The following is a 20294-nucleotide window of genomic DNA, read 5'->3' on the forward strand; positions in this document are numbered from 1 at the left end:
CAACTATTGGCAAATATCATATAATGAAATCAGCTATCAGGGACTATCATATACAAATCTAAAAATATTCAATAACCAACCAGCAAATTTGCAGATAAAATTTGGCATCAACCGCCTTAGAGTATTTTTTTTTTTTGAAGCAAATTCATTTCACTTGTAATGTTCTGTTGTTAAACTTAAGCCAGTCTATTCAGCAGACCATTTTAAAGACCTATGCAATTTGTTTTCAGAACTTTGTATGAAACAACAGTGGCTGATCTAGGGTGGGCTGTATTTACCAGCAAACAAACTAGGAATGTACCCAAGTTTCAAGAGTTCTCAAAATGTTTAGAGAATAAATGGTTGTATCCAACATAGTCAGGGCCGTATTTACCCGGAGGGTACAAGGGGTGCGGGGCACCCGAGCACCAAATTCTGGGGGGCGCCAAATGTATACCTACTGTATACCGGTCCCTCTCGATCGGTGGCAGTGAAAAGCAATGTAATGAAAGTCCCCACCCCCCTCCTCTATTACTCCTTAGCGCCAAATATTCCTGATGAGTCAGGAAACAGCAGTTTTTTTCGCTGCGCCGTTTTTACAGGTGAGTGATTAGTTACTTCCACAAAAAAAAAAAAAAAAAAGCTCAACAACTTTGAGTTTGCTCTCCTAAAAAAAAGAAAAAAGGTCAAAAACTTTGGCTTCCCACCTACCAAAAAAAGCTCAATAAATGATAATTTTGGGGGAGGCTAAACTAAATATGGGGGCGCTGGGCGGATCTTTGCACCCCAGTGGTGTATATGCTAAAGACGGCCCTGAACATGGTGTGAAGTTAAAGACACTTAGTGTTATACTTACTGTGCTGGTGAAATGTTTTATATCAAAGAAACAAGATTGTGCAAGGGAATGCACAAGTAGGTTGCTGATAACTTTGTTGCACAATGATTTCACAATCTGTTGATGAGGGAGACCAAGGTTCTCAAATCCCCACTCAGCTCTGAATCTCAATGGGTGGCCTTGGGCCAGTCACTGAGACTCTGTCTTATCTATTTCACATAATTATTGTGAGGATTATGGGCCACCAATACTGCATGGCCTCCTTGGAGGAATAGCAGGGCAAAAATGTAATATAAATATATACATTTGTAATATACAGTACAGAAGAAGCCCTTGACGGTGTATTGGATTTTTGTGATTATCTCCTGAAAGCTGCTATTTTATTTCCCCCAAATGTGACACTGTAACATTCTGAGACTCTGGAGGAGTGGAGATAGAAGCCAACAGAAAATGGTCTCCATTGGCTGGCAGCTGCCATTTTCTCAGAATGCCCTGGAATGACACAAGCAGTGTACACAGAGGGAGACTAACATGACAAAATAAATGATAGAATTTCTATGGCTGGAGACAACCACCAAGAGGACCTCCACTGCTGCCAGAGAAAGTTATCCCCCCTCCCAGACACTTATGAATGAGTGATGAAAGGGATAATGGAAATGAATCCTAATTGGAACCGATCAATTCAATGTTTTGCTCATTATAAAATGTATGCACATCCCAGTATTAAGAGGCTGTGCTGGGCTTTGCATTCCTTTAAAAAGGAATGTCCTCCAAGCATGTCTAGAATGCAGCATGGAGAACTCAATCTTGAGCATTAAACAACAACACCATGTATAACACTTAAAAATCTGGAAAAGAAGAACACTTTTGAAGGCCTAAGATTGACTGTTGAACAAATTCTGAATGTTTTGGTAGCTTGTTAAACTGAATCAGTTATTACTTCCTTCAGAACAAAGGCAGCATGAATGTGTGGGGGGTTTTTTTGTTCTTAATGCAAAAAGAATCATGTATTTTCAGTTTCAATCTCCACCCCCCCTTTTTTTTTGAGACTTCAGAGAAAGATCAAAAAGCTACTACTAAAGAAGAGTATGCATCCCCTGAATGTCGATGCTTCAGTACTGCCAAAAAAATATTGATCAAGGTTTGATACATCACTTCACAATTTCTCTTTTACAGAATAATAATAAATTATTATTGTTATTATTATTTATATCCCACCCTCCCCAGCCGAAGCCGGGCTCAGAGCGGCTAACAACAATAAAGGAAAAGAAGGAAAACAAGGTTAGTTTTTGGTATGAGCTTTCGTGTGCATGCACACTTCTTCAGATACCAGATATCAGTATCTGAAGAAGTGTGCATGCACACGAAAGCTCATACCAAGAACTAACTTAGTTGGTCTTTAAGGTGCTACTGGAAGGAATTTTTTTTGTTTTGACTATGGCAGACCAACACGGCTACCTATCTGTAACTGGAAGGTTAGTTTTATTTACTTATCAAATTGAAATAATATAATGTTTAATTTGGGGAAAATGTTTTCAAATCACAATAAATAGTTCACACTTTATCACTACATCTTTCTTCAGATTTTGAATGCAATGTCCTGGCTATAGCTGAGTGTATTTTCCCCCCCATAACTGTGAGGAGTACCTTACTCCAGAGGGAGCCAATATAGGACCATCCAGATGACTGGGACTAAAACTCCTATAAGTGCCAGCCAGCTTAGTCAATGGTTTGAATGATGGGAGTTGTAGTCCAGAAAGATCTTGAAAACATCACATCGGCTACAACTGCCTTACTGATATATGGTACCAAATTTATTACTAAGCCTGACCATCCACGAAGTCAGTTTGTGTGGGAAAATGTTTCTCAAGCCCACAGAATACTCTCTGGAAAACAGAGCATGAAGAAGTTGGGCATCTCTGTTCTGAAATGTTAGACTTGTATTGAGTACTTTGGGAAACAACCCTGAGGGAACAGGAGTAAATGACCTGATATCCCAAACAAGTGAACCTTAGTTGAGGAAAGCATATCCTGCAGTTTTAGGGTCTGGTGCACAATTGTGGTACCAATTTGCTAGAAAACCTGCCTATATTCAACAAAACATTTATTGTTCTGAAGTTCTAGGATGTCTGAGACCACATATTTGGGGCCATCTGATAACTATGGAATCATTTTATGGTCTTGGATTTTAATTGTTTTTCCTTTCTTTTCCATCGTTCAGTTCTTGCATCCCGCCCCAGCACCAGCACTCCCCCTCTGCTTCCTATTTCTGGCTATCGGACCAACGGGACAGTTTACTACTGTCGAAGCACAATTACTTCACAACTTAGAAAGAGCAAGAAACCATGGAGAGCCACCAGTTTTCCAAAAGAATCCACTGGGCGCCACTGAATAACCCACGCTCCAGATTCAGCCCATTAGTAATTAAATAAATAAAATCTACATTTAACAAAGCTACATGAGAGTATTTCAACAACAAAAATGGAAAAAAAGATGTTATTGAGTTTAGATCAATAGTAGATAAGGAAACCCAATGGCTCATTTTGGAAGGTTAGAACATGGTAAAGCTGTGCAGTACAGGGAGAGATGGCATGCTTGCAAAATTATTTCCTTCTTGACCCTTCCCATAAATTTATGCTGGCTGCATTATCTAAATTTACTCCTTGTTAATTATAGGGATATGATTTTCCTCTTCTTTGCCTCCAAAGGAGGTGACCTGATTTAGCTACAAGAAAACACTTCACTTTCAAATGGGAGGCCTAGGTTTGGGAACAGATTTGATTTCCCAGGCTCTGTGCCAGAGAAAGCTTAGCGTGTCACACAGGTAATTTATTGAGTCTCAGTTGGAGAGGGAATATGGGAGGATAAAAGAGAAAAGTATAGCAAGGCTGAGACCAAAAAAGGAGGGGGGGACCCACAAATCACTAGGAGGGATCACCTGGCACCGGTGTCATCTCAGATTAACAGCAAAGGCAGAAGCTGCAGGATACCAAACCTTTCGCAAAGAACCATGAGAATTGCCAAGATATTGCTGTCCAAAGAGTAGGTCAGAGCAAAAATAGGTTGGAAGCAGATGTAAGTTCAGCATAAAGTGTGAGGAATGGTTTTATGTTTTGGGGTTTGTTTGGTGCAAATCTGACAGATTTAGCTTTAAATGCCTACTGAATCAAATTACTTCTCCATCCCTGATGGAGGAAGTGGTAGAAGCTAACCAGACAGACAGCGCTCACCTTTAAAACACCAACAGTATTGCTGATTTCCTAAGCCAGCTGCAGAATGTCAGTATGGTTTCTTTTTGTGGCCCAAATTTAAACTGCTTTTTGTTCCTCTGCCACACACAGGTGCAGCCAGAACACTGATTCAAACTCTCGCCCTGACTGCTAGTTACGTCCAGAAGATTCCAGTAGCTTATAGCCACCAGCCAAAGTCCATTAAGCAAGCAAGCAAGCTAGACAAAGCCCAGGACGATGTTTTTTTCCTTGCTTGACAGAGCACAATAGCATCATCATAACAATATCAAGTAACACTGGAAGGTGGCTGCTTTAAAGGGCTATTTTATTCCATCATATCTTCCTGCTCTCAAACAGTATAAAAAGAGAGGAGACAAATGCAAGATATAAGCAAAAGGAAATGTCCCATTTTTATTTTACCAACGGCAGCTTCCTTTGTGTGCCACATAGCACTTGGAGAGATTTGTGTTGTGTGAGAGAAAATAGTTAACCCCTTCCCTCTACAGCACAGTCACAATCAGGACCCTTTGGGCTACTATTTATTTAAAGTCTTAAAAACATGCACGGATAAAGAAACTACATTTTTAACTTAATGCATAGTTTGGCCCTACCTTTATAGGACATGTTCTTTAAGGCTTAAGAACTTTCAAAAGGACACATGCGATAGGAAATTGTGAGATTTACAATGCTGTAGTTGCAATCCAGTTTGTGCCTTCATTTTATACACATTTGGGATATAATGTGTTTCCTGAAAAACCTCAATAAAAGTGCTAATAATGAAAAGAAAAGTGTATAGAACACTCTGAAAATGTATGCCTTTTTGCAATTCAGTTTTGAAAACTTCTGATAGCAGTTATTTGAACCGTACTGAAAATTTTGCTCCCTCCTGAAATCCCTTCGCACCTCCCCTCCCTCTCATAGAAATGGCACCCCTGACTTTTTTGTTCTTGAAGCTAAAACTCCTAAAGCAGTTTAGCTAAGCAGCAAACGAACATAATAGGAAACGGAAGGGAAATTTGGCAACATTTGTAAGGATTCCATTTCACAGCGACAGACACTTGGCAGAAGACTCAACTGCCTGTGTGCTATTCTACCACAGCAAGTAAGGTTTGCAAGAGCTGTACAAGGAATTCAAAAATCCTGGAACGTTAATAGGACTTTGTGAAATATTTAGCCTTCCTAGGGTGGCACTGTGGTCCAAACCACTGAGCCTAGGGCTTGCCAATCAGAAGGTCGGTGGTTCAAATCCCTGCAACGGGGTGAGCTCCTGTTGTTTGGTCCCTGCTCCTGCCCACCTAGCAGTTCGAAAGCACACCAGTGCAAGTAGATAAATAGGTACCACTCCAGCAGGAAGGTAAACTGTGTTTTCGTGCGCTGCTCTGGTTTGCCAGAAGCGGCTTAGTCATGCTGGTCACATGACCCAGAAGCTGTATGCTGGCTCCCTTGGCCAATAAAGCAAGATGAGCACCACAACCCCAGAGTCGTCCACAACTGGACCTAATGGTCAGGGGTACCTTTACCTTTACCTAGGTTTGTAAAAAGTGTGTTAATCATCTGGATAGTGGAGTGAAATAGATTATAATTAAGATTATCCTGTATCCTAACACGAAACAATGAGTATGGAGGTCAATTTAATATCATCAGTGTGTAGTGTTTCAAAGAGAGAGAGAGAGAGAGAGAGAGAGAGAGAGAGAGAGAGAGAGAGAGATCAGTTAGTTAGAACATGTTGCTGATAATGCCAAGGTTGCAAGTTCGATCCTCGTATGGGACAACTGCATCTTCCTGCCTTGCAGGGGGTTGGACTAGATGATCCTCAGGGTCCCTTCCAACTCTACAATTCTACGATTCTGTGAAAACCTCAAAGATAGATAGACAGATAACCTTTACATGTAGAAGGGCCCAGTGTATATTCTTTTCCCTCTCTGATTAAAATATGCGCATAGACAGTGCAAATGTCATTTCATCTGGGTACATTCAAATAGCTTAGCCTCATTACAAAGTTGTTTTCACAAAAAAACAAAACAAAACTTCAGATCCTGCAGGCTTCCCCATCCAGGGTGGAAACACCTGATATTTCTGGTCTAAAGTGTGCACTGGAAGTTGGCATTTCACTGCTCATAAAAGAGGCTTCAGACCGCCCCCCCCCCCCAGACATTTGCATGATTGTGGAGCCCTGGCTTCTGTTGGTACTTTGTTCCAAGCAGACTGGCTGAAGACTTTTACATCATAAAGGTTATCTTCATAAACCAGAAATAGACCAGGAAATGTATTTTTCTGTTCCTTTGCAAATGAAAGTTTCAATTCCAGAAAAGTTGTATGGATAAAAACTAAATCACTGGAACCTATGCCTCCTCTAGTTTATGTTGGCTATGATAAAAAAGTGCAGCTGTAATACAGGGCATAATTATATTCTTTCATGTCTGTATCCTATGCACACTTCCCTGGGAGTAAGCCCTGTTGGACAAAGTAGGACTTATGCTTCAGTGAACATGCATAAGATTATTTTTCTTGCTTGTAAGTGTAAATATATTTACTTGGAAGCACACCCCACTGAAATTAGTGGGCCTTCCTTTCAAGTAGGGTGGCCACCTATGTCTTCCCTCAAAAAGAGGAAATCCATCACCAAAAATATGGCACGCATTTGCATCATATTTACATATGCAAATTTGGAAATCATCACTGTAATTTAAATAGGAGTAGAATACATCTCACCATAGTGGGGGAGAATGAGCAAAGGATCTGTAGTGTGTTCAGGTACTAATTGTTGAAGGCAAAGAGTCCTCTATTTGAAGGATCCTCTGGTTCACGCCTGGTTGAAAGATTACTAACTATAAGGAGGGATCAGGGACCTTGTAGTTGCCCTTGAACAGTTAGTACCTGAAAACACCTGTGAGCAGACACACAGACCAAAGCCCCTGCCCGCTTCTCATAGTTCTTAATCTTTAAAGAAGACTTGGACCAGAGAACACTTCAAATAGAGGACTCTCCTCTATAAAGTAGGATATTTGCTCACCTTGCTTTCAAGTGAACATGGCTAGGATCAGGTTGCAGGGGACTTCCGGGTTGGCGCGTCTGGCTAATGGCGGATTCCCTCCGAGCTCCGGAGGGAATCGGCTCAGCAGGGGATCGGGTCTTACCGTGCCGGCGACACGGGGACCCTCACAAACCACGTACACGGGGTACGTGGACATGGTGACTCGGCGGGCATCGTAAGCGCCCCCCCCGACCCGTGAAAGAGCCTTTTTAAAGGCTAAGGATCGGGTGCCAGGGAGCGGCGTGGTGCTGTGAGTCTTCTGCTACCCCTGCCGAGCGAAGCCGCATGCCATTCTTCAGTCAGCGCTGACTTCTTCCTGCTAAATTCGGACTTAAAACTAAGAGCAACAACCCGTGAGTAATTTGAAAATTGGATTACAAATTTTTCGGTTTGGATTTGGTACGAACGGAGGAGATGAAAAAAAAGGGAAGTCCGCCTCCTCCATATTGTTAACAGCGCAAGCAAGGATTTGACAACTAAAGTTGCGGGACAATTTGTGAGATTGGATAAAAGATACAAACCTCACGGATTTAAAAGAGCTAAACTAAGGTGCTGGAGGACAAGAGATTATTTTGTTTGAAATTAAGTATCACCCTACTCAAGCCCGGGAGCAGCCCGAGTCAAGAGCCTGCTGAGACATAGATACTTTTGACAGCTGTCAAACTAGCTGTCAAAGTTGAAAGAACTGAAAATTGAAACTTTAACCGATTAAATTGCTACAAAATATTACAAATAAGGAAAGATCGACACAAACAAGTCTGACTTTTGGATCGGAGAGGGAAAGATCATTAAAACCAGAATCCCTCTAGAGGGGACTCTTGGACATTGCAAGAATGGATTTAAAACAAGGAATACAGGAAATACGTGCTGACTTGAAAGAGCTGATCTCTCTTGTGGGAAAACTGATACAGAAGAATGAGAAAGGCCTTGTTTTGTCTACGAGCCCACCAGACCCGAAGCTATCTGAAAATACACTAACTGACTTGGAAAGGGACTCGTTGTTCAAAACACAAGCAGCTGGACAAGGGAAAGAACCCAAGATTGAGGAGGAAAAGACATCTGCCAAGCAAAAAGAGCCGAAGGAAGGGAAGGCTGAGACACCATATAAAAGAGAGGAGAGACCAAGACCTGCTAAGAAGAAACCCAAACTGACCAAGGTGAAAACAGGACTATTTGGGACATATAGACTTATGAAACAGCGTTGGAATATGGGATACAAGCAAACAGGTCTAACTGAAAGAATCACCGCCAACACTGAGAAAACAAGTCTTCGATCCTGGGAGTTAAGCATGAGAGACTTTCGAAGAAATCGGCTGAAAGGAACTGTGAGAGATTTACGCGCCTCGGACGTGAGATCACCAGGCTAGAAAGATGGATTAAATGTACTTTGATTAAGGATTGAAACCGGGGGAGAAGGGTGGGACTTAACAGTCTGAAGGGGGTTGAAGTTCCTTTTCTACTTCTACTTTTATTTTTTATAGAATAAAGAATATTTGATAAGAAGGGGGAATCTGTGGGAGGGAAAGGGTGGCAATTTTAGGAAAGGTATCTTTCTTTTCTTTCTTAGAAATATGCTTATATTTTTGTCTGTTCTTTTATTTCTATATAGAGGATTAAGGGATATACGTTAATAAAATGCTAGCACAACAATGAACTAAAGTATAATTTTATAACTAAAATGAATTTAATCAAACTAGGGTTAAGTAATTTTAATAAAATAAGGTATAGGATGTCTAGGGGAAAAACTTGCTAGAATAAATAAACTGGAGTCGGGAAACAATAGGAGGAGACGTGGGGAAGTCCTGAAAAGAAGTTATTGAAAATAAGTGTGAAGAGGAGAACCTTTTTTTCTTTTTTTCTTTTTTTCTTTTCCTTTTTCTTCTTTGGGTGTATGTTTCTATGTTCCTGAGTTTTGATTTTTAATGTAACTTTTTTTGGAAAATTAATAAAGATTATTTAAAAAAAAAATAGGATCAGGTTGCAGGTTTCTTTGGAATCATTAAGGGGATTGTTCTCCATGCTTGGATTAGGCCTTAAATCTTCTAAATGATGCAGGCAAATATTCAACCAACTCATTCCAGTGAACTAAAGCAGTTTACACAGACCCTAAAAAATATCCAAGTATAAACAGATGCAGCCCAATGGCATCCTCCATTGAGAACTAAGGCTTCCTACCACGGGGAAACATACCCCTTAATTTCCCTGGGCTCTGATTTTTGACAGAATGGCATCCAGGAATTGGCATTACAAATGATGTGTGTTCAAACATCCTTTTTATTATACGACATGGGGCTGCACCTCTGTTTGCCCTACTCACCAACCCCACCCACATTACCCCTCTCCTCTTCCCACCCCATGAAATTACTAAACTCACTTTCACCTTCCCAATCACTTTTGCTCATGCAAATCCAGGATTGTGATGCCACACTACAGATCCTCCAATGGAGGCTGCATGACGACAGCTTTACATTTGTACGTTCATCGGAAGATAAGATTCTTGTAAGTTTCCATTAAAAATACAAAACAATGCTTGACAGCCCCATTGCTATGAATGACTCAAGTGCTCACCAGAGTTCCTGTTTTGATTGGTTTTCTAAGCTGAGCCCATTAAAGTAATGGTGATTTCTTTAAGTGCCCTGATTAGCCAAGAGATCAAAATGCATCAAGTCAAAAGGCCAACCAGTTGTATGTTTAATTAAGGCTTAAGAACTTTCAAAAGGACACATCCAAAGCAATTCCCTCTCTTCGCCTCAGCTAATGACCTGAATTGTTAAAAAGAAGAAAAAGGAGATGTATATGAGGCTGCTTGACAGGAGTGACAGAAAGGGAACAAGAGGATGCTACTGCATCTGAAAATCTCTGCCATGCCAACAAAGAGAGTGAACATGAAGTAAGATTGCATATTCATGTGGGGTAGGCTTAAATGGAAGGGGGGAAACAAAAGAAAAGAAGGATTCCTGGCCCTCACTCAATGACCTACTCTTTCATGGTGGTATCAAAGTGGTTAGGATCCTTCCACAATTGACAGAAATGTCATACTTCATATACATGTAGGCCAAGACACTCAGATAACTAAAAGAAAAATGTCGGCAAGTCATATCCAGCACATCTAACACACAAAATGTACAATGCAAAGTCGACTACACATACTGTCAGGAATACTGCCAGCAGTATGGCCTATAAATCCATCACATGAGACATGAAGGGGGGGGCTCCTCTTTTGCATGCTTCAGTCAGTCTGAAAGTGGGGGATGAAGGTGGAATTCAGGTGGTTGTCGGGAATGTAACCCTGGCATGTATGAGACAAGCCACATGTGAAAATGAAAAGATGTTGCCATTCTTGCATGCAGTTGAATATTCTAATAATCCCAAGAGCCTGGGGTTTGGTATGGTAGGAATGCAGAATGAAGCCGTACACAGTGACCGGCTATTTTGTGCCCCAGGAAAGCCTAACCACTTTTATGCCACTCCCAGCCCCGCCCTCCCCCAAAATTGCTAACTTCAATTTTCAAAAACAGATGTTTTAGAGATATGATAAAAGTCATCAAAATAGAAAATAAAAGTAAATATTATCTCCTCCTGAACCCTGAAAGAAGCAATCTGAACAATAAAGTTTGTCCGTCACCATGTGATAGTTTTTCCCATTTAAACGGAGCAGCAGCATTCCAAATAAGTAATGGGCCCCTGGATCTAACCACCATTTTAGTTTCCCACAATGCCCCAAACAATACGAAGTTGGAACATTCTGAGAAATGTTCTGCATTGTACCCTTTCAGTAGCTGAAGTTAAACCTCTCACATTCTTTCTGGTATCTGCTCCTGGAACACAGATCACTGTTACTCAATATGACTCAGGAGTAAAACTGTGAAAGAAAGAGGGGGTTTCTTCCCCCCCCCCCCCCCACACACACTAACTATGAACCAAAAGCTGTGAAGCATCTCCTCATGGCAATTTTGTCACATAATTCTCCAGTGTGTCCTTATAGGTCAATCAAGGAAATGGCCAGACTGATTTAATGGCCCACAGAACAACTCAAAAGTACCATGTAAGCCCGCAAACATAACGTTCCACAGACAGCTTAGCATGTCATTAGTGCTTCTTGACTAAAGCAAACCATCTTTCTTAGTTTTAGGAAACAATTATACAAACCCAGCAGAAAATGCATTATGCTTTCCCATATAGAATGAACAAAGAGAATTTAATCTTAAAGTTGTTTCACACATGCATGCCCACCCATCATTTAAATGTCTGCAAAATCAAGTGTGAAGAACGGACCCTTGCAAATCATACTACTACCAGAGACAGATATTATATATTTGCCTCACATTCACCTCAGATGCAATGTCTTTCCACTCACTCACCTGCTAGTCATTATGAGTTGCTTCCAATAGGCCATAGCGTTCAGAGATTATCTATCTGCCTATGTGAACGGGCCACCATTGATCAATTTTTGCACCATCCAAACACAAAATATTTTCAACAGAGCCAAACTGCACATTCTGTTGCTAGTCATCAAGTCTACACTAACCCAACATAAATAAATTCAGCAATGCACATGCATTGTGAGAAAGGCATAAACACATCAGTTACCTATCCAACTTTGCACCCCTGCCCCCCCCAAACCACCAACTATCTTGTTCATAGGCTTTCTTTCTTCCCAGTCAAGATGCATTTGGATATACAGTAGTACCTCGGGTTACAGACGCTTCAGGTTACAGACACTTCAGGTTACAGACTCCACTAACCCGGAAGTAGTACCTCGGGTTAAGAACTTTGCTTCAGGATGAGAACAGAAATCATGGTCTGGTGGCACGGCGGCAGCGGGAGGCCCCATTGGCTAAAGTGGTGCTTCAGGTTAAGAACAGTTTTAGGTTAAGAACAGACCTCCAGAATGAATTAAGTTCTTAACCCGAGGTACCACTGTACCTTGTAATGTCTTATACTATCATAATCTCCTGAAAACAGGGAGGGGCCACCACCACCAAATACACACAAGAAATATGGTGGTTTCCAGAAGTTGTTGGACTACAGCTCCCAACATCCCTAGACTTTGGCCATGGTGGCAGAAGCTGATGAAAGTTGGGAGTCCTGCGACTGAGTCCAGCCACATTGGCTACCCTGAGCTGCTTACACGTGAGAGCTATATGATCAATCAATTTCCTTTATTCGACCAATAGTCAGAAATAAAACATTACACAATAATTATAAACTATAACATCATAGGGGTACATAAATAAGGTAGGGCCACAGTACTAGACTTCTCACAGATAACCCACATCAAAGCATTCAGTTATACGTTTCCGACACTTGAGTGCCAGGAAAAGGAATTTAGCCACTGAAAAAGTTGTTTTCCCAGAAGACTTATTTAGCAGATATGCTGTCTGCTTTCCTCTTTGTCGGGAACTGAGCTGGGGTAAGTATGGAGTTATAAGATACTGTCTTAAATCGTTGTAGAAGGGACAGCTCAGTAAAATGTGCTCTGTGGATTGTACCTCACCCAATGCACAGTGGCATAATCTCTGGTCATATGGGACTCCTCCATATCTTCCCTTTAGAACCGCCGAGTCAAGAACATTCAGCCTATGAGAGCTATATGGAGCCTCTGTCTTCAGAGGCATTACACCTCTGAATCCTAAATGCTGGAGACATGCGATGCTGTCTGCATGTGCTGCTAGTAAGTTGCCCAGATGCCTCTGGCAGCCAAATTTTGGGAACGTTGTTCTTTTTGGTTTTTGTTTAATGCAGGAGTTCGGCTCAGAGTCTCACTCTGGGGACCCAAAAAGCACTTAAAACAGTCTGACCTGTCCTTGGCATTGCAGATGTTTGGCCATGTCCTGCAAGTGTATTCCTCCAACGTTCTCAGGAGGACCCTGTAGGCTTCCCCAAGAAGGAATGGGGCTCACCTGCTGCTGTTTTGAGAGAAACGTGGCAAAATGCAGCAAGCAAAGAAAAGATGAAAATGACAAATGCTGCCTCTAAATTAAAGGCAGAGGGAGGAAATCTAAATGGCTGTTCCGCTGGTTTTTATACAGGCAAATAGAATCAGTAAGAATACTTAGTAGTAAACTAGAGAAAGAGAATAAGATTTGGAAAATGAGGCCGCAAGCTTTCATTTCATTTACTGGACTTTATTAATAAATAGCTGCCTTCCTATTCTGGCACTCTAAATCCTGAATGTGTTCTCTCACCAAAGAAGTACAGAGATGTGTTACAGGAGGCAGCAGTACAGTTTCCGTACAACGTAGCGATGCCATCAAGTGGTCAACAGACGCACTGGTCGGTTTTCCCTCAACATAATGCTAATACGTATTCAGCAAAGTCTATAATACTGACTAGAGAATTAGAAAGTATCATAGCCTAGAAGTATAGTGTTTGTTCATTAAATGGAAACTAAAGTACAATTTTAAAAAATCTGTTCTGTATTTGCCAGAACACCCAGAGGTGGAAGTTATTACTCTGAGACAGGATTTGTGTCTCTACCCTATGCTTAATACAAATAGGACTGGCACTGAAATTTTGTGCAATGGAGTGTTCCTTTTCAGGGTTCCAGCTAGCCAGTCATGTCACCTTCTGAGATATTCCATTCCACCCAAGTCTCCTTGCTCACTCATCCAACATCCAGTACCCTCTAAGCACATTCATTCCTCATTGAGCTGCTTTGGTTTTCTCCCACATTTAGGGTTCTTTTCTTTCATAGCATTTTTAATGTACTTCTGCAAAACTTGGAGTTCCTCCAAGACCACTAGCACCTATTTTACGCATGAATGACATTGTTTTGACTCACTCAAAGAATCCACGCTCAGAGAATGAGTCCACTCTCTGCATATAGGATTGTGTACGCAACAAACCTATTAATGGATTTCCTGTGATAAATATACACATACCTTGTTGCTCTTTTTGCTAAAAATAACTTAAGTTTATTCATAGAGTAATTTTCCTAAGTGCTCAAAAGTGCTTCACATAAACTCTCTCCATAACAATCCTGTAAGGCAGGTTAGCATTACTGCCTTTATGCTATAAATGTGGTCTTGGAGATGCAAGCTTCGACTTGCTTAAGGCCACAGTGTGAATTCATGGCTGAGATGAGCTTTGTATCAGGAATTCCTAGCTCGTAGCTCTCCCCCCCCCCCACTACTAAGCTATGTTAACAATACCCTTCTGCACCCTACCCTGGAAGTACATGAATGAACATTCACAGAAAATTCTGTACTTGGGCATATTAGAAAGATCTAGACCCCAGATAGTTTCACTTTGGGCAGAACACTCTATCCCAGGCATCCCCAACCTGTGGCCCTCCAGATGTTTTGGCCTACAACTCCCATGATCCCTAGCTAACAGGGCCAGTGGTCAGGGATGATGGGAATTATAGTTCAAAACATCTGGAGGGTGGAAGGTTGGGAATGCCTGCTCTATACCCTACCCTACCAAAGTAATGCCACTTGGACAGACCAACCTAATTCCATTCCATGTCAGTTTCACATGGGTTCAGTCATAAATCCATTCCACCCTGTTTTCTGTGGAACTTCTTCCCATCTACAATTGGTCAAACACTCATGTGGCTGGCCTGTTCTGCAAGAACATTAGGGTGAAGCATGGTCCATAAATTGGAAAGATGTATTTTCTTCTATTCTAGCCTTTGCTTGGAATTTGAGAATTGCAGATGTTCTCCTTTCCTTTTATTCACATATTTTGCTGCCCTTGTTTTTGCACGAATCTCAATATTTTGGATAGTCTCCATTAGCAAACACAAATGCAATGGCCATCATTGGTTTGCATGAAACACCAGGCAATGATTTAGAACTATGTGTACAACCTACAACAAGCTCAAGCAAAGCATTGTTTGCCAATTATTTTTATTGATTTTCCATAATTTTAAACAAATTCTCACTAAATTAATAGAAATTCAATACAAATTTAAAAACTGACTTCCCACCCACACCCCAGATGTCCCCTCCATTTTCCTCATAGAATCATAGAGTTGGAATAGACCACAAGGGCCATCGAGTCCAACCCCCTGCCAAGCAGGAAACTACCTGCCAAGCAGGAAACTCCTTCCTTTCCTGTTCCAAATAAAATAACTTTTCCAACTATCATTTCAAAATACATTCATCCCTTCTCCCTACACATCACCTGTTTGATTACTAATTTCTGCTATGGCTTTTATACATTGTTATAACCTGTCCTCAGAATAGTCGAGAAGAGTAAATCCTCTTTTATCTACCTATAATACTCAATTTTGAAACATTTCCTTCTGATACCTCTTGAGAAAAACATGCACACATTCCTCCCTAACATGGCCTTGAACATTGCTGTCTGACATCTGGACCCCAGTAATAAACAACTCAGCCTCACTGGAACTGCGTGCAGAGGGTGAAAATTAAACCCCTAGGGGAAAATATGTATAAATATATAATATACACCCCCCCCCAACACTGCCAATCTCCCAGCGTCACCCACCCTTCCCATTTCACCAAATTTAATCCTCAATTTCCCATGCAACCAGCTCATTAATAAATCATTAATAAATAAACATAATCCATATCACTTCTTCTCCATCTGAAAGTCTCAGAAGCCATCAGGGTGGTATACACTGTGGTCCACCCTGTCCCTTTCACTGTTCTTTTTTCCAACTTCAACTGCATTTAAATTATACACATTTTATTCGCATTTCCCTCCTAAAATATACCACACTTTGGCAGGGCCACTGTAATACACAGGCTGCAGCATATGTATCCCTGAAAGGAAAATTCCATAGAATTTTGACTCTCTCACTTTCCTCTAGTAAATATATTACAAGCCATTTAATGTTTGAAGCTACTGAACACAGCAGTTTTACTGAAATCATATGAATACTACTCACAGATTCCACTACCCCACCACTAACCCCATGTATTAAATTCATGACAATGTACTTCAGACATCAAAATGAGCTTCACTGGCAAGAGACAATCACATATGAAAGAGAGAGAGAGGAAAGAACAATAACAGCATGTCACATCCATTTGTTTTCTAAAGCCTAGCTCTGTATTTCCAAATATTCAAATCAAACACATTTATGAAATAAGACAGCCTTAAAAACTGCAATAGAGGCATGCACTTCAAGGCTGAAAAGGGATCAGATGGTTGCAGAAGCTGCCCCCTCTCCTGCCTCCAGGGGTACTCCAGACCACTTGCCAGAATCCTCAGCTTTCTATTAAAAAACGAAAGCAAAGCTTTTAACTTAAGCAGGGCTTTTTTCAGCCAGAACTCACTGGAACTTGGTTCCAGCATCTCTTAGATGGGTACCATTGCCATTATAAGAGATATAAAGGAGGAGTGCATGGTGAGTTCTAGCACCTCTTTTGCTAGAAAAATAGCACTGGATATAAAGAACATGTACGTTAGAAGATGACACAGCTGCTCAGTAATTTTAGACCAATGAGTGCAAAAACGCTAGTCAAAACACACTCTCATTCAGTTGCAGCTCCTAGCTCCTTCTTGCCTTCTTCAAAATCCATCCAGTCAGGAATCCTAAGGCAAAAGCAAATGGTAATGGAGCAAACAACTTTCTAAAGGAAAAGGCAAAAGATAAGACGGTTACAAACCGGACCTGTGTGTGATACTGGTGGAAGCTGCAGCACACATGGATGCAACCAGTTTTCTCAGTGCTCTCAAAAAAATAGTTTACATATTTTGGACTACAGAGCAAGAAGATGCGCTCCTCATCTCTTACACAGACCCAGTAGCTAGATGCACATGAAACTCATGCAAGAGGCTTGGGTATGCATTGTCCAAAGATTTATGATTTTGGACTAAGCGCTGACAGAGGTGAGGCTGCTCCTGAACATCTAAAGGATTCCCCCAAAGCAGTCAGGCACATTCAGTTCTCCATCTTAGCTAACCCTGACATTGCAGTGCAATTCCTGAAGGACAGAGCTGCTGCAGTCCTTGAGATTTAAACGCAGATACCTTCTGCCATCCTTTGGTGGATGCTCAATAAGAGCCCAATTTATTGCCCCAATTTAAAATGCAATGAAAATCATGATAGAACAATGCTGAAACAGACAAAGAGACTATTAAAAGGAGGTCCAGGAAATATCGTAAAATACATCTGGGGAAAGGTTGTTTCAAGATGCAGATAAAAAACAGGCTTGCACGTGGAAAGGAGATTTGGTCCGCACAGATTCAGATTAATTACTACCTAAGCACCTTTTACTTTCTTGGGCTCCATGATCACTGCAGATGGTGACAGCAGTCATGAAATTAAAAGACGCCTGCTTCTTGGGATAAAAGCGATGACAAACCTAGACAGCATCTTAAAAAGCAGAGACATCACCTTGCTGACAAAAGTCCGTATAGTTAAAGCTATGGTTTTCCCAGCAGTGATGTATGGAAGTGAGAGCTGGCTGATCGCCAAAGGATTGATGCTTTTGAATTATGGTGTTGGAGGAGACTCTTGAGAGTCCCATGGACTGCAAGAATATCAAACCTATCCATTCTTAAGGAAATCAGCCCTGAGTGCTCACTGGAAGGACAGATCATGAAGCTGAGGCTCCAATACTTTGGCCACCTCATGAGAAGAGAAGACTCCCTGGAAAAGACCCTGATGTTGGGAAAGATGGAGGGCACAAGGAGAAGGGGACGGCAGAGGACAAGATGGTGGGACAGTGTTCTCGAAGCTACCAACATGAGTTTGACCAAACTGCGGGAGGCAGTAGAAGACAGGAGTGCCTGGCATGCACTGGTCCGTTGGGTCACGAAGAGTCAGACACAACTAATTGACTAAACAACAACAACAACAACAAGCACCTTTTAGGAACACTTTCATAACCACAGCAAGGATGTGTGTGAAAGGCTTTTTTCTTTCAAGTTATAAAGAATGAGTTTCCGGACTCAGCTATACAGCTGCAAATATAACATTTTAAGTGTGTTTTAAGTGCATTATACAAATGTGACACTAGATAGTATTGGTGAGCTTATGGCTTTTAAAAAAGCATTTGCACAGCGTTCTTTATGTGTCTAGATTCCACCTCCAACTAAACAAGAGGAAGAACATTCTGACACTGACTCCCTTGGGAGGTTGTGGACTCTTCTTCCTTGGAGATTTTTAAACAAAGGTTGGATGGCCATCTGCCATCGATGCTTTAGTTGAGATTCCTGCATTGCAGGGGGCTGGACTAGATGACCCTTGGGGACCCTTCCAACTCTACAATTCTATGATTCTTTAAAGCGTGTTTGGGTGCAAAATGAGGATTCTGATCCTTGGGGTTGATAATAAAAAAGAGAGAGGATTGTTATTCTTTCAGATCAATGAACAAGACTGCATATGGGGTACAATGGCATGACTCTACTGGGGATGCCACCAATTCCACACCAGGTGTCAGTCAGGGAGGGGAAGCTTTCTGGGAGATTGAACAAGGGTATGACATATTGTGGCAGGGTTTTAGGCCCATTTTGAAAATAACCGGAGGCCTCAGGCTTGAAAGATGACAGTATAACATGGCCTAAAGAGAGCCCCAGGCAAGCTCCAAGACTCTGCAGCAGTGAAGACTTAGCACCTTCCTTGCCCTGAACATGTCAGAAGCCTTCAGGCATGGAGCAGGAAATGTAAAAGCTAGGCCTCTTGTGCATGCTTGAAGTGAATGGTGGAATCCAAGGTCATTAAAAAATCATTTTTTATACCTCACTTTATAAAACATATTTCTAATTTGTGGCTTTTAAAAAACACCACCAGTTAAAGCAACAAAATAACAAATATAAGCTATAAAAATAACAGAATCAAGCAAAACACCAGTTAAACAATAACAATAAGGCAGCAGCATCAGATTTCCTAGTCAATAAAAGTCTGGGTCAATGAATGCCTGAAGTTCAGCCCCAGTTCTGTGCCTAAAGTTCAGTCCCAGGGGAGAATGTTCTGAAGCTGGGGGGCCACCACCAAAAAGATCTTTAATGCAGCTGCTCTATGCCTAACCTTTGAGAGAGGGGGAATCAAGGAAAGGACCTCTCATGGAGAGGTTTGTGTGGGAATAAGCAGGCAAACTTTTAACCCAATCTATTGTTTGTATAACATTGAGAAGTGAAGTTAATTCATGTACTGATTATGGCAGAAGCAATACATGAGAAAGGGTCATTCTTTTGCACAATCTAAGTTGTGGTACCAACACAGCTTTGCTCCCCACCCAGGAGATTTGTCCTGAATGTTTGGTCTGCAATTAAATGCTAAAGTGGAAACAGAAGACGCTCCCATGTAGCCTTCTCCAAATGAATGTAATCCCTTGTGATGACTTTGCCTTTGCAGGATATGGGACAGACAAGATGTGATAATGTCTTCTGTGAATAGGAATGACAGCTGACTCATAAATCTAGCCCTTCTCAATGTGCCAATCCACAAGTTTCCAGTGCTGGAAACATCATCAAGAACATGCAAGATTAATTATTATTATTTATTAAAGTTTTCACAATACAGTAAAATTATATCTAGAACAAATGAAATCTAAAAAGAAAAGAAAGAGAAGCGATAGAAGAAAAGAGGGGAAGACAAAGGAAGAAGGGAAAGAGAGGGGAAAGACAATAGAAATAATAACACACACACACACACACACACATAACCCTCTATTCTAATTATACCCTAATCTTCAATCCACATACAAAGCACATGCAAGATTAATTAGAATAGATAGATGATAGATAGACAGATAGATGATAGATAAATAGATAGATGATAGATAGATTAGATAGATAGATAGATAGATAGATAGATAGATAGATGATAGATAGATGATAGATAAAGGTAAAGGTACCCCTGCCTGTACGGGCCAGTCGTGACCGACTCTAGGGTTGTGCGTTCATCTCACTCTAGAGGCCAGGAGCTGGCGCTGTCCGAGGACACTTCTGGGTCACGTGGCTAGCGTGACAAAGCTGCTCTGGCGAGCCTGCACCAGCGCAGCACACGGAAACACCGTTTACCTTCCTGCTATAAAGCGGTACCTATTTATCTACTTGCACTTAAGGGTGCTTTCAAACTGCTGGGTGGGCAGGAGCTGGGAGCGAACGACGGGAGCTCACCCCACCGCGGGGATTCGAACCGCCGACCATACGATCGGCAAGTCCTAGGCGCTGAGGTTTTACCCACAGCGCCACCCGCGTCCCAGATGATAGATAGATGATAGATATGAAAATACTTTGGCAGTGACAATGAGTCTCCAAGTTGTGACATGTGAGGATGTGGATGAGGCAG

At 41.4% G+C, this 20294-nt stretch overlaps 1 protein-coding gene across 6 annotated transcripts in view; it reads right to left on the reverse strand.

Annotated features, from left to right (window-relative positions):
• The window catches only part of GRID1 (glutamate ionotropic receptor delta type subunit 1), a 713795-nt gene that overhangs the window by 412463 nt on the left and 281038 nt on the right, over positions 1-20294 (reverse strand). The window lies entirely within an intron of this gene.

The sequence above is a fragment of the Podarcis muralis genome, chromosome 6 (genome assembly GCF_964188315.1).
Source record: "Podarcis muralis chromosome 6, rPodMur119.hap1.1, whole genome shotgun sequence".
Lineage (NCBI taxonomy): Eukaryota > Metazoa > Chordata > Lepidosauria > Squamata > Lacertidae > Podarcis > Podarcis muralis.